Source organism: Chinchilla lanigera, unplaced genomic scaffold (genome assembly GCF_000276665.1).
Source record: "Chinchilla lanigera isolate Chin_1 unplaced genomic scaffold, ChiLan1.0 scaffold00008, whole genome shotgun sequence".
Classification (NCBI taxonomy): domain Eukaryota; kingdom Metazoa; phylum Chordata; class Mammalia; order Rodentia; family Chinchillidae; genus Chinchilla; species Chinchilla lanigera.
This window is the reverse complement of record NW_004955409.1, coordinates 10,060,541-10,074,671: the sequence shown is the minus strand read 5'-3', so window position 1 is coordinate 10,074,671 and position 14,131 is coordinate 10,060,541. Positions and strand designations below refer to the sequence as shown.

The 14,131-nt window shown below is 39.8% G+C and overlaps 1 long non-coding RNA gene across 3 annotated transcripts in view; it reads left to right on the top strand.

Moving 5' to 3' along the window:
• The first annotated feature begins 5,777 nt into the window (after positions 1–5,777).
• Positions 5,778–14,131, top strand: part of LOC102006426 — a 192,035-nt gene continuing 183,681 nt past the window's right edge. For all 3 annotated transcript variants that reach the window (XR_001232613.1, XR_001232612.1, XR_001232611.1), the window contains exons 1-2: positions 5,778–5,847; positions 6,212–6,336. This is a non-coding gene — a long non-coding RNA (uncharacterized LOC102006426). The remainder of the gene's footprint in view (positions 5,848–6,211; positions 6,337–14,131) is intronic.

Genomic DNA, 14,131 nt, shown 5'->3' with positions numbered 1-14,131 from the left:
TATATTTCTATAGCTTTTTATTTATAATTTCAAATTTATAGGAAAATTGAAAGAATAATATAGTGAACATTACATATCATTTGCCAAGATTCAACAATTATTTACAATTTAGCATATTTGCTTGATATTTTTTTCTCTCTCTCCTTCTCCATATATCTATACTTATACTCTATCTCTATCTCTATTTCTAGATGTAGGTCTATAGATACAGATAGATATATGTGGATACACACACCTACACAGAAAATTTTTTTTCTTGAACCCTTTGAGAGTTTCTAACAATCCTTTCCCAGTACTTCAGTTTGTCTAATAGAACCACAGGGCAATGCTCAAAGTCAGGAAATTTAGCCTTGATACAAAATTTAAATCTTATCAGCTGTCCCAATAATATTTCTTAAAGCTAGCTATTTTTTTTTCCAAATCCAAGACCATGTTTTGCAAAAATAATGTAAACACAATCAATGTATCTAAACACATGAAACAATACCTATAAAATTTACATAAAACTGCTATAAGCAACAGAAATATTCCTTAGGTTGTTCGGTTTATTTGCAGGACATGCTAGTGTTTCTACCTTGCCCTTTGTGGATACCAGGACAAAAAACCAGACCTTGCTTCAGTTTGGGACTTCGTGACAATGACTCTCCATATTCTTCAAGCCATACTAGGTAGCAGATGGTTTTCTTATGAATGATAGCATAATGGAGTTATTCCTGTCCCATGCTACCAACTTGATCTGTTACTCTGCCAGTGATCTAAATAGTGACTTGCAAAAATTAAGGGAGTCTATCAAAGTTCCAAAGAGGTGGGAGACTGGGAGAGTCTTTTCATGTACCAATTATTCTCACCTAAGAGATTAACTGCAGATAAATTCCTTAAATGTTCCTCTGAGCTTCATATGTAGGTTCAATTCAGGATTCAAATTCACTCCAAGGCATTTAACTGCCTGAACAAGTGATCATAATGGTATAGACAGCTAAGTTAGATAGAAATCAATAGGTAGTCAAAGAAGGTTTGGGCCCTCGAGGGAGTCCGCACGGAAGATGAGACACACCAGAATTGTGGCTGGAGGTGAATGTGAAAAGAACTAGACCTCAGGATGGAGACAGAGTAGACAGGCCTGCAAACCTCCTTAGAGATAAACGGCATTTGAGATTATACTACAGTCATCACCACATGGTCCAGTGAGCCTAGATAGGGCATCGGATGCATAGGCGGGTGATGAGCCGGACATCTGGATACTCCCATCACTTTCCAGGAAGGCCTTTGTTCTTTCTACATTAGAGATTACGGATAAGCTAAAGTTAATGGTGCTTGCCATACACCCTTGCTACATGCCTTGCTTCCCTGTTGGATCAATATTAGCTCAACAACTATACTTGTGATCCTACAGGTTGATTGTAGTTTGACCCATAGCTATCTAAGTTGTGATTTTGCCATATAAAATATCCTTGACAAAGAACCTCAGCAGTTGCTCACTCAGAACCCCTCCTGGAAATCCAGGAGCAGCTCCTCTTTCTTCCTTCTTCTTATCCTCTTCCTCCCCCTTTCCACTCCCTCTCATTTTTCTACCTTCTTCTTTCCAATAAATCTCCCCTACCCTCCTCCTTTGGTTCACAAACTTCATTCTACAATGTTGTGAGACCACAGACTCAGTACATATGGCATCACCATTATTGAAATACTGCATATTAGTTGGCAAGTGCTGGTCCCTTGAAATTCTGGCCACAGCCCTAGCTGCCTTGATTAATGGGCTGGTAACCCTGTACCTGGTACAAGCTGAAGGGTTGGAGGCTGTGATGGATTTATAACTGCTGGTCAACTTATAACACCTAACTGAACTGAACCAGCACGGTGCTGGGTGTGGGAGGCTCACCTGAGTGTTGTTGCTGGCAGCATGAGAGGCAGAATGAAAGAAGCTGAAGAGAGGCTGTTGGGAGCCTGTTGGAAGCTGGTGAGGAGCTGCTCAGCTATAGGGAGCTGTTGGTTTTTCTGGAGGAGTTTGTCATGATGGCTTTCCTGATGAACTTGGCTGTTCTCATCGGAGGAGGAGCTCCGGATCTCGTTGTGGCTGAGAATGGCTATGGCTCACTTTGGGGAAGTGGTCCTCACTTTGAGCATTGTGTCGCTTCCTGGCTCCAGTGCAGCTCCCTCAGCCTGCTAGCACAGATCCTTCATCCTGCTGGCGTAGACTTTCTAGCTTCCCCCACTGACCTTTGGGCATTCTCAGCATAGATCTGTGTAACAGGCTTGCATGAGACATTGTTATGAGCTCTAGGTCTGCAGTTGGACTCGTGGGAGGCACTGTTATGGGCTCTTCAACTGCACTCATGCAGGACATTATTGTGGGATTCAGACCCTCAGCTGGATTCTTTGGTCTTTAGTGTGTGGACAGATTTCCTGCACTCTGTTTTGTATATGATTCTCTGGTTGACTATTATAAATAATCTTATAAAATACGTGTCCTGTATTATATTGTTACCCTTGCAAAAACCCTCAAACTACAACAGAAGCTGAAGGGTTAAAACCTGGTCCAAGTAGCCCCACGTGCTCTAAATGGTAGGGAACAAGTCATAAATTCAGGAACAAAGCAGTATATTGTTTGCTGAAACCAAACTTGCAGAGAAAACAGTGACGTTCTTGAACTTTTTGTATTCTAAACAGAAGTAAAATACTGTTTTCAGATTGTTATGAACCGAAACTAATATTTGGTTTTGTGTTTTTACTTGGGGAATTCCAACCAGCGTCTCTAATCTCAGTCTACTTTCTGAGACTGTTAAAAGAGTTCTATAAAACTCCTGTCGCTTACACAGAAACTCCACTGTCTATATTACACAAAATCTTCAGGAATGACAGAAAGTACAAATGGAATTTCTGAAACTAAAATTGACAAATTTCTTAGAGACTCTTGAGCTGAGAGACTCAGTTTTTTTCTGGATTTCATTAACAGGCAAGCCATGCATCTGGTAATATCACTTCCAATTCTGGAGTTCATTGTATCACAAGTAGTGACACCAAATAATACAGGGGCTTCATGTAGCATACCCACCTTTATCACCCCAAATTTAACCTTTCCTAAGCATTTATTTCTTATTGGATTTAAAACCTGGAGACTTGGTCTTTTGTAATAAATGCAAATGAGGCATCTCTTGAACCCTAATGGAAAAGTGTGCTAGACACGACGTATTAATATCTAGCACAGTAGTGAAACTCCAAAGAATTGTTCCATCAATTCACACCTCTCAATTATATAGCATAAACTACCCTTGAATTCTTAAAATATAGTTATTGCAAGAGACCTCAAGCTGAGAATTCTTGGGAACTTTCCACAAGCAGATGGTCTTTGGAAGAAGGTAAAATACACTCAAAACTTCCAGATAAAGCAAACGACTGCATGAGATCCACAGAATATAACCACATATTATCATGCTTTAACACTTTTGTTCATTATTTTTCTAGCTATTTTACCTCCTCTTTTGCTCTTATAAGGCTGTCTATGCCTATGAAATTTATAAGGCTTTATTCTTAAATTTTGTTTGTCATGCTTAGTCCAATATTTGGCTAAAATTTACTTGTGAACTGCCTGACTCAGTCAAAAGATTGACTGTTTTCTATCTATATACATTTTCCTTTGTGAGGTATCTGTCTTCCTTTGGTACTAGTTTCCTATAATGAATCACTTGGCTTTTCTCTGTAATGAGATTCAATTGGGTTTTTAGATGACAAGCACTACACAGCTATAAATCTAAAACCCTCTGTTATGTCTTATCTAGAAGAAGATATTTTTGTTTCTACCCAAATAATACTTGGGGACTTTTCATGGGAATTAGCTTTGTAATTGAAATTTCAAAGAAATAGAGGCTAGAGAGAATCAGGGAAGAGGTGGTATACTCTGTGTTTGTGTGTGTGTGTGTGTGTGTGTGTGTGTGTGTGTGTGTGACTGCTGATGGAACCTAGGGCCTCATGCGTGCTAGGTAAGTGCTCTACTACTGAGCTACAACCTTAGCCAGATTGGCATATTTTTGAGAGCTGTCTCACTTTTATAGATCTTACAAGATTGATTGTGTCTTATTTGCTGTGCTACTACAAACTTGATTACCTGATGCTACATCATTTTAGATTCATTTTTTAGTTCGGGTTTTTTTTTTTTTTTTTTCCAGTACCACGAATGGAACTCATGACCTTGTGCTTGCCAGGCAGGTGCTATGCTGTTGAGCTAAATCCCCAGCCCCCATTTTTGATTCATGGTGCCAAAATGTCAGAACCCTATTTGCTTATTCCTTAGAGGGTATTTTGCCTAAAACTGGGCCATCAAGGATGCTTTATAACATATTGGATTTGTGAACAGAAATCTACTGGCCACTACTTTGAAAATAGGTACTTGTTATTTTAGCCAACTGATTCTTACCTTCAAAATAGTTCTTAGTATCCTAATACAGAGTCCATTTTGGTCCATGTGTTTCTTTCTTAGCATAAGGTATTGTTAGAAAACTGAAATATAGAAAAAAATCCTTGGATTTTGACTAGAAAATTGAACTCCTAAATACTCCAGGAGAATTTTGAATTGATCTTTCATTCTCTTTAAATATTGTTACTTCATGTTTCAAGAGGTCTAGACGGTAGGGAAACACTGCATGCTATGGTGCAGAGAGAGCTAGACAGTTATGCCAAAGATATAGAACTTTGTGTGTAAGAGGTTTGTGGAATTGGAAGACCTTGGTTCAGTATGGAGCACTTCAGATAAAATGTTGGCCTCTTTAGGGTGTCTTATAATGTCTTTAAGGAAGAATGTTATCATTACATTACTGCAGACTCTCTGAGATCTTTAATGCTATTAAAAAGCTTCAGGAAGCAAACTAAGAAATTACAAAATTAGGTAAATTGGCTAATCATCCATAGTTGGCTCTGCAGGCTTTAGAATGGGGGTGAGATCTATTTTTTTCTGTTTAATTTGAGTGCTGTTGGCTTTTGCTTGAAATATTGACTAAAAGCTCTTAACATAACCTTTTTCTTGCCCTGCAGTATTCAGATGAGTAATATTCTAAGTCTTATTGTACAGTCACTGACCCATCAAATGATCCAATAATTGATTATCTAACAACAGAATAGAAAAATTTGACATTGATAATATTGAGATCATCTCCAGAAACATGATGTACAATTGTGTCTACTCAAGGAATGGTGAAGGTCTGAACTGACCGTGCTTTATTAAGGGATCCACTCGTCAGCTCAGGCTTAAGAAAGAACCCAGAACTGAAACAATCAATGTAGAAACAACATGCCTTGTACATTAACATAATTTTTCTACTTTATCTTTTTCATCAGTGTAGCTCTATTATCTCAGGAAACACAAGAAAGATAAATTATAAACAACTACATTGTCTATTTCAAAAATTTCTTAAAAACCACTCCAGTGAAGCTGGCTGTGGTGGCGCACACCTGTAATCCCAGCACTCGGGAGGCTGAGGCAGGAGGATTACTGTGAGTTTGAGGCCAGCTTGGGCTACAAAGTGAGTTCAAGGCCAGCCTGAACTGCATAGTGAAACTCGGACAAAAAGACCAAAACAAGCAAACAAACAAAACACCAAAAATACCCATTTAAGTAACTATCTAAGTATTTAATAGTATCAAATGACATTTTACATTCCAGGACTGTTTAAAGCCCTTATCTCAAGATTTACTTTGCTGTACATACTAATACTTCATTATTACATCATAATCTGTTCTCAACAATCCATCCTCTTATTGGAAGACTTGCCTTAAATCCCAAACCCCAAGTCCCATAAATACCTTGCCTATTCTTTAAACTCCAAATCACTGCTACTAATCCTTCATCTCCCCACTAAGGTAGTGTTCTCTATACTGCAGTAAGCAATTAGCCTAGGTCTTTCTTATCAATGGATTATTTTTGTGTTATTTTGAGGGGTTGAACATTCAGTAATATTTGGCAGTGGTAGGGCATGTACCCTGGCTGGCTGTGTCTCTGGGGCAGGTTCCTGGAAGACCTGCTGGGTCTGGCAATCTTCAGACAGTGGGGCAGTTATGAGAAGCTCCCAAGAGGGAGGAGAGTTGGAGTAGCTGGGTTCGGTGGGTGGGGTAGAGTGCTGGGGTGGGGGTGCTCTGTTCACTGCCTGGTGTAGAAGAGTTCCACAATTTTAACAATTGGTAGAAACATTCTATTTCTGTACTGGTGGGTGCCACCTAATATCAGGCCTTGATGAAATGATCAGGAAAACCAGATGCAAGGAAAAGATGACCAATGGATGCCGGTGTGGCTAGATCCTGAAGCCTTTCCAACTTTTCCAAGCCTCCATGGAACTTAAATATAGCCCTAGGGTAAGTAGGACATCAATTTCTTTTTTTTACTTAGTCAAATAAGAATTTCATAGAGACACAAGAGCTAGTTTTACAGAGAGAAAGTTACCTTTTTCTAAATACATTTCAGTTTTTTGGGCTGAAAATCCGAAGTGACAACGTGTACATTTTTTCTTTATGCAAATAGGATTGCTGTTTTTCCTACCTAAAAATATGTTTATAATATAACTTCAAGAGTAACCAACTCATTCTATAATATGGTTGCACATATTTTGCATTATATTTTAAGAATGTACTATGATTTACATAGCCCCTCCTAATATGACTATTGATAATGTTATAGTTGAGTTGCTGTGATAAGCAGTGCTGCAAAAAAAATCCTGTTCTGGAATTCTCATGTTTGTGAAAGATGATTGGATTATGGGGATGCTGTGCTCATCAGTGGATTAACCCATGGATGAGTTCATAGCTGAATGTTTTGTACGAGGTGAGGGCTGGTTGGAGGTTGCTGTGGTTTGTGTCTGAATGTCCCCTCAAATCTTCATGCAGTCATGGGTGCGGGCTTCTAGAGTTTATGATTGATCCGTGGTGCAATGCTGGGATTATGGGTGTGAGTGCTACACTTGCCCTGGGGTGGGTAGCCTGCATACAATATAAGGGAGGGAAAGAGGCTTGCTTTTCCCTGCTGGTACTCCTCCCTTTTGCTCTTGCTGTTTTTGCTGTCTTCTGCCACTATGAACTGTTGCTCTCTGCCATGTGCCACTCTGCCTCGGAGCCAGCTGAGTATAGACTGAAACCTCCATAAACTGTGAGCTAAATAAGCCTTTCCTTCCTTAATTGTGGGCATCAGGTATTTTGTCTCAGCCACGAGAGAAAAGTAACCAAGACAGAGGTGGTCACTGGGTGCATGACTTGGAAGAGCATGTTCTTCTTTCTGGCTTCTCCCTTCTTTCTCTGCTTCTCAGCAGCCATTGGGCGAGCACCTTTTCCTCTGCCAGCTTATCCACTGTGCCATTTCTGATTTGAATTCGGCTGACTCTGGATGAGACTATGAGCCAAAATAAATCTCTCCTGCTTTAAGTTGTAGGTGTTGGGTATTGATGTGGAAATGACTAAGACAGATTTTGGTACTGGGAATGGGACAATTGCTGTGACTGTACTTAACTACCTGTTTCAGAAGCCTTAGGAACCTAGGTTTATAGGAGGAAATTTGGTAAGGTTTGGAGATCTAACAAGAGAAGCCCTAGAATGCTGTAACCTGAGCTGGATGGGAAAGTCTGGTCAGAGCTCAGTAGAGCAGAATGCTGAAAGAAATACAGATGGTAAAATCCAGGCTCCAGAGGTTTCAGGTGGGAACAAGGACTCCATTGGCAGCTGGATTAGAGGCCATGTGTGCTATGGTCTACTTTTTGCCCATGTCCTGAGACTTTGTGGAAAACCGAAATTAAGGGCAGTAGACTAATCTGGTGGAGGAAATTTCAAGGGGTGTCTAATATTCAGGTTATAGTATGATTCGTGCTTGTTACTTTAAGCAAGATCTACAGTGAGAATCAGGAGCAAATGGCAGTTAAATGATTTAAAGGTTTGCAGTTTTATCCAAAAGGAAGTAGCTGCAGATGAGACTATGGAAAGTATGGTTGCTAGAAAGATTCACATTAAAAACAAGCTAAAGGGCTGGGGATGTAGCTCAGCGGTGCAGCGCCTGCCTGGCAAGTGCCAGGTCCTGAGTTTGATTTCCAGTACCAAAAAAGAAAACAGTGAAGAAAAAAAAAAAAAAGACTAAAAGCAAGCTAAGTACTTTGCACTGGGTCAATAGGAAAGAGCTTGAATGCATCTCGGATCAGCAAGACTGCACCTTTGCAAGTTCAAGGGTACAAACTGTAAAGCTTTCATTTGAGAAGACAGCCCTAGGCCCTCTGCTGGAGCAGAGCAGCCCTGGAAATTGGTTCCCTGTGATTCATTTCACAATGCTCAGCCATCCAACCTCTGAGTAGAGGTTGCAGCAGCTATAGTCAAAGGGGTCAGGCTACCACTCAAGGTAGCACAGACCTTGGCATTTTCAGTATGGTGCTGAATTTACTGGTGTGCAGAATGCAAGAGTTATTTAGTCAGGGAGGCTTCCATCCAGTTTTCAGAAGAAGGCCTTGTAGGCCAGGGAATGTGTTCCTGAGAGGTCTCTGTATGAATCTCTGAGAATAAAGCCAAAAGTGCAGTGGAGGCCCCAGGAAGTTGAAGTTGCTGGTAATGTAAATCTTCTGTTGAGGAAAGCCTCTGGCAGTGAGAGGAATCACTAGAACAGAGAAACCATGTGGGTTGCAATTGGAAGGGCAGGGCTGCCTGATTCCTTTAGAGTTCACTTCTTGCTACAAATTGCCATGGGTGCTGTACACAGAAGTACAAGATTTAATATTTGTCCTGCAGGATTTTTGTCTTGCTTTGTTCTCATTTCTTCCTGTCTCCCTCTGTTGCAGTAAACCTGTTACCACCAAAGAACTGAAAGGCTATCAGAAAGGTGGAGGGAACTAGTTTATTATGCCAGTGGACTCAGAGGAGATAGGCACCCCGAGCATCTTTTGTTGTTTCTTTATAGGGGGTGGGGATGAGGGCAGAATGGGGCTTGGTTAGACAGTTGTTTTGTGGGAGCCAGCCATTTTGCTCTCAAATTTTAATTCCCCAAGATTTTGTTCTCCTTATCACCTCTTTTTCCCTTTTGGAATGGGAATGTTTATCCTGTGCCACTGAATGTTGAAAGTATTTAACTTTCTTTTTGATTTTTACAAGAGCTCACAACTAAGAGTTTGCTTTAAGTCTCAGAGGAGACTTTGGACTTGGACTTTTCAGCAATATTGGAACTTTTAAAACTTTGGTGACTCTTAGAGATGAACTGATTACATTTTGCATAATGATACTGAGAAGAGTGTTTTGGGAGCCAGGGGCCCAATGTTCTGGTTTAGATCTAAAATGTCCCCCAAATTCTCGTGTCTATGGAAGGTCACTGGATCACTGATGAGTTTGGTAGCTGAATGTGCTGGTAGGAGGAGGGGTCTGGTTGGAGGCTGGTCACTGGGAACATGACTTACATGGTGTATTTTTGTCTCTGGGTTCTCATCTCTGCTTCCTGGCTCCCGTGGGTTGAGCACCTCTTCCTCTGTCACGCCCTTCCAGCACACATTTTCTGTACTGGAGCCAGCCAACCATGGATTGAAACCTTACACCAAAATAAGGTCCTTAAAGTTGTGGGTGTTGGATATCATAGCCCAGTGATGAAGAAAGTGACTAAGACGCACCCCTTAACACACATCTCAAGAAAAATAATAGCAAATGAAATTTCTGAATCAGACATTGCCTAATTACCAAAGAGTTGGCACAAATTTGATATTCATACCAATAGTGTATAAAAATGGTATTTCCTCTTTAATTATCAAGACTAGTTATTGTGTATTTTGATATACAGTAGTGTGGTGGCTCACAGTTCTTTCCATGACCCTGGGGAAGATGGCCATGTTCATGTTGATACGGGGAAGGTGGCCACAGTTACATTGTTCACTCAGCGCAGAGTTCAAAAATGGAAGCAAAATTTTGCAGAAAGCTTCTGTTTGTGAACTGAATTATTTGTGAACAGAAGTGTTGCTGGGTGTGGTGGCACACACCTGTAACCCCAGCACTCAGGAGGCTGGGGCAGGAGGATCCTTGCAAGTTTGAGGTCAGCCTGTGCTACAAAGTGAGCTCAATGCCAGCCTGAACTGTACAGTGAGACCCTGTCTCAAAAAAAAAAAAAGAAAAGAAAAGAAAGAAATGTTAGTGAACCCAGGTATTACTGTATTTGCCAGTATGCGAAGTGGAAAACATTATTTTTTTAAAAATGTTTATATATTTAAGTATAACTGAGGCTGAACTTTTTTTTGTATTAGTGGTTATTTTTGTTTGTGTTTATATTGCCAGTTCATATTTTTTGGTTGTTTTTTTAAAAAAATTATTGTTCATTTTTATTGTAGACAGCTAAATTAGGTAAAAATTCAGAGGCAGTCAGACAGGGCTAGGCCTTCAAAAGATTCAGTGCAGAAGTTAAGAACATAGGGCTGGGTGTGGTGGGGCACGCCTGAGGAGGCTGAAGCAGGAGGATCGTTGTGAGTTTGAGAACAGCCTGGGCTACAAAGTGAGCTCAAGTTTAGCCTGAACTGCATAGCGAGACCCTGTCTCACAAAGACAAAAAAGAAAAAAAAAGGAGTTTAGAACATATTATAACTGTGGCTGGACATGCAATCGTTGAAGGCTAGGCCTCAAGATAAAGACTGAATGACTAGACCTACACACTTCTCCAAGGGATAAGCAATATACTATAATCGATATTACCTGGTTTAATGAAGTCTAGATAGGCATCAGTCATCCAGGTGGGTGACCAGGACCTCCTGACTCATCTCTTCCAAAAAAGGTCCTTGTTCTTTCCATGTACACTTGCTACATGATTTGCTCCCCCATTGGATCAACATTCCTTAAGTGGCTATACTTGTAATCTTATTGGTTGATCATAGTTTTTTCCCCCATTGTACCCACCTCATGATTTTGCTCTATAAAACTTCCTTTGAGAAGTGGGCTCATTGGCAAACCATTTTCTGTGTCCCTTCTTGTCTGTCTCAGGAGTTGTCTCTCTTTCAGTAAAATTTCCTATCCTTAACCTTCATTGTTCCTAGAATTTATTCTTTGATTTTGGAGAACACAAACTTGGCATATCTGACATCTAACAGGCTGGGATTTATAATATTTCCCGTATATCATTTGGAGGTCCTATATCAGTTTGATAAGATCTGAGCTCTTAGTGTACGGAAGAAATCATACTTTAATCTGTTGTACATGTTATGCTGTTTTCCCACCTGTTTTTGAGCTAGTTTATGATAGTTATATGGAAGTTTAATACTTATATGTAATCTGATAGCTAACTTTTTTCTTTATTTTTCTAGATTCGATGTTATGCTAGAAGTCTTTTCTACTCAAGAATATTTTTATAAACAACTCTAATCATGTTGAATTATTTTTACAGTTCCTTGTTTGTGTTTCTTTCATGAATCTTTGATATATTTGGAAGTCATTCTGATGTAATATGTGTACTACTGATCTAGTATTTTTTTTTCCTAAGGCTCTTTTTACTCTGTACTTGTTCAATATTGAGTATACTGGGATGAGTTGCTTACCTGTTTGGAATCTTTCTAAGTTTGTGTTAATGAGACTACTTAAATTCTGCTGTAGGAATAGTCTTTAGCAATTCATTCCGTAGATTGTTTTTCCACAAATGTTGGCTGACTGCAATGAGAAAATCAATTCTACTGAAACTAGAACAGACTACAATGGCTTTTACATAACAAGAGTGGGGAATAATTCACGGTAGGCAAGATGGTTCTGTTCTAAAAAATATCTTGGTGGACTTTTTTGGGTGGGAAAGGTGAAGCCTTTCTCTTCATCCACTTCACTCCAGGGCACATTCCGGAAGCTGTGGGTGAATTTCTTTGCATGAGAAAAACAGAAGGAAACTGAAGGTCAGAGGCTGGTAGCTGGGAAAACTAGGAGCTGGGAAAAGGGTCTTGGGAGAGAGATCTTGGAGAAGATGCCAAAGAGCCGCAGGGAAGGGAGAATAAAAACTGGTCATCAGTGAGAATGGGAACTGGCTTTTTAGATCAATGAATTTTTTTTAAAAAAACATATTCCTTTTTAAATTGCTGCTTGCATTTCATTATGCTATGGTCCCACTCTTCTCAGCCTTCATCTCTTTGCAAAGCCTGTTGTACATGTATTGGTGGGGCTCGAGTGGGGAGTGGAGAAAGTGGGACTGGCATTTCCCATCAGGGCAGAGAGAAACAGTACAGGGACCGCAGGGAAGAAGGCTGCGCAGTACACCCACCAGGATATCCCACCCACTCCCCAACTCTCATGCCCCAAACACGTGTGCAGAATGTCAGCTCCTTGAGGGGAGCAGTTTTGTTTACTTGCTTTTCATGCCGTACTTCTAGTGCCTGGACCTGAACTTGACACTCAGTAATTTCTCAGTTAAAAATTATTAGAACAGATAAATCCAAATTTCACCAATGGTTCTGGATTGCCTAGAGTGGGATAAAGGTTTGAGCCGGTACACTTGGATGTTAAAACAAAAGGCAAACTCAGAAGCTGGACACTTGAGAATATGGCTTTGTCAGTCTGCAATACTGGCAGCTCTAGTGCTAGTCTCTAATGTGAAATGTTCATGTTTATGTTTGAATTTACTCTCTCTGGATAGGCAATCAGCAACACTACAGTGGATGAAAGGCCTTTAAAAGGTTTAATTACTTCCTAAATGGAATCCTAGCAGTAAGTGGTTCTTCTGCATATTGCTATTATGTTTCCTATGCAGCTCCATTAAATCAATCACTCAGGTTGTTAAACCTACAATAAAATGAGGGCTGGAGGACCAAAGGGCACCATTTCAATCTGCAGTTTTTTTTTTCCCTAATGGGAGTCATCTCGTTTGGGGTACTGACAAGACACAGAAAGGGAGGTCTTAGTTCAGAAGTGCTATTGTGATCCCAGTCAGTTGCTATTCAAAGGACTAGTATCTAGAACATATAAAGAACAAATACATATATGAAATAAATATAGGAAAAAAAATGTTCAAATCACTGATCATTCCAGAGATGCAAATTAAAACAACACTGAGATTCCATCTCACTACAGAAAGAATAGCTGTTGTTAAAATATTGTCCAACAATAAATGTTGACAGGGCTGTGGGGAAAAGGGAACATTTCTTCACCACTGGTGGGAGTATAAACTAGTGCAACCACTGTGGAAACCAGTGTGGAAATTCCTCAAAAAACTAGGACTAGAGATCCCATTGGATCCAGCTATTCCTCTTGGTATTTTCCAAAAAGAATTAAAAGTATCATACCAAGGTGATATATGCACACCCATGTTTATAGCGGCACAGTTTGTAATAGCTAAATATTGGAAGCAACCCAAACGTCCATCAACTGGTGAATGGATAAAAAAGGTGTTTTTAAAAACTTATAAAGGAGTAGCACTCAGCCATAAAGAAGAATAAACTTGAGACATCTATTGCTAAATGGCTGGACCTTGAGACAATACTCTTAAGTGAAATAAATCAGTCACACACATGTAAATATTGCATGAGACATGAATACTGTCTCAATTGTGTGAGAAACTGAAGGTACAAATAGGAATCAAATTGTATAAGAGATATGGTGAAATGGGAAGAAATTGTTCAAAAGGAAAAGGGAACTAAGGAGAGGGGAAGGGGAAAGGAAGGAAGGGAAAAGAAAAAATGAGAAAAGAAGGATACACTGGAAACAAAGCTATGTAAATAAAGAGGGAAGAGGGGTTAAAGGGAGGGGAGGAGAATAGGAGGAAAAAAAAGACAAGTCAAAGTATATCGTGTACAGGTACAAAATCTCTGTGGTGAATATGACCATTGTATATACTTAAATTGTACTAATAATTAATTTTTAAAAAAGGCAGCAGTCTTAAGAAGGAACAGTTGTTTGTGAATCCAGCCAGATGAGAACTGGAGTTTGATGAAGAATTATATTGGACTTTTGGGTGCTTCCTTCAAAGCCCTGATTCAGGTGATCCTCAGCGATCAAGTCAAACTATGGCAGTTATGCATTGAGATGGTAAAGTGTGAAATGCATCTGTGGAAGAATTGTACTAATATTCAGAATTGAGGAACTTGGACTTTGGGGTGCTGTTCCAAGATGCCTACAATATTTGAGGATAATTATCTGGGTAAAGGCTTTGTCACTGGCATGTAGCACTATTGGGAGGTGGTGGAAATTT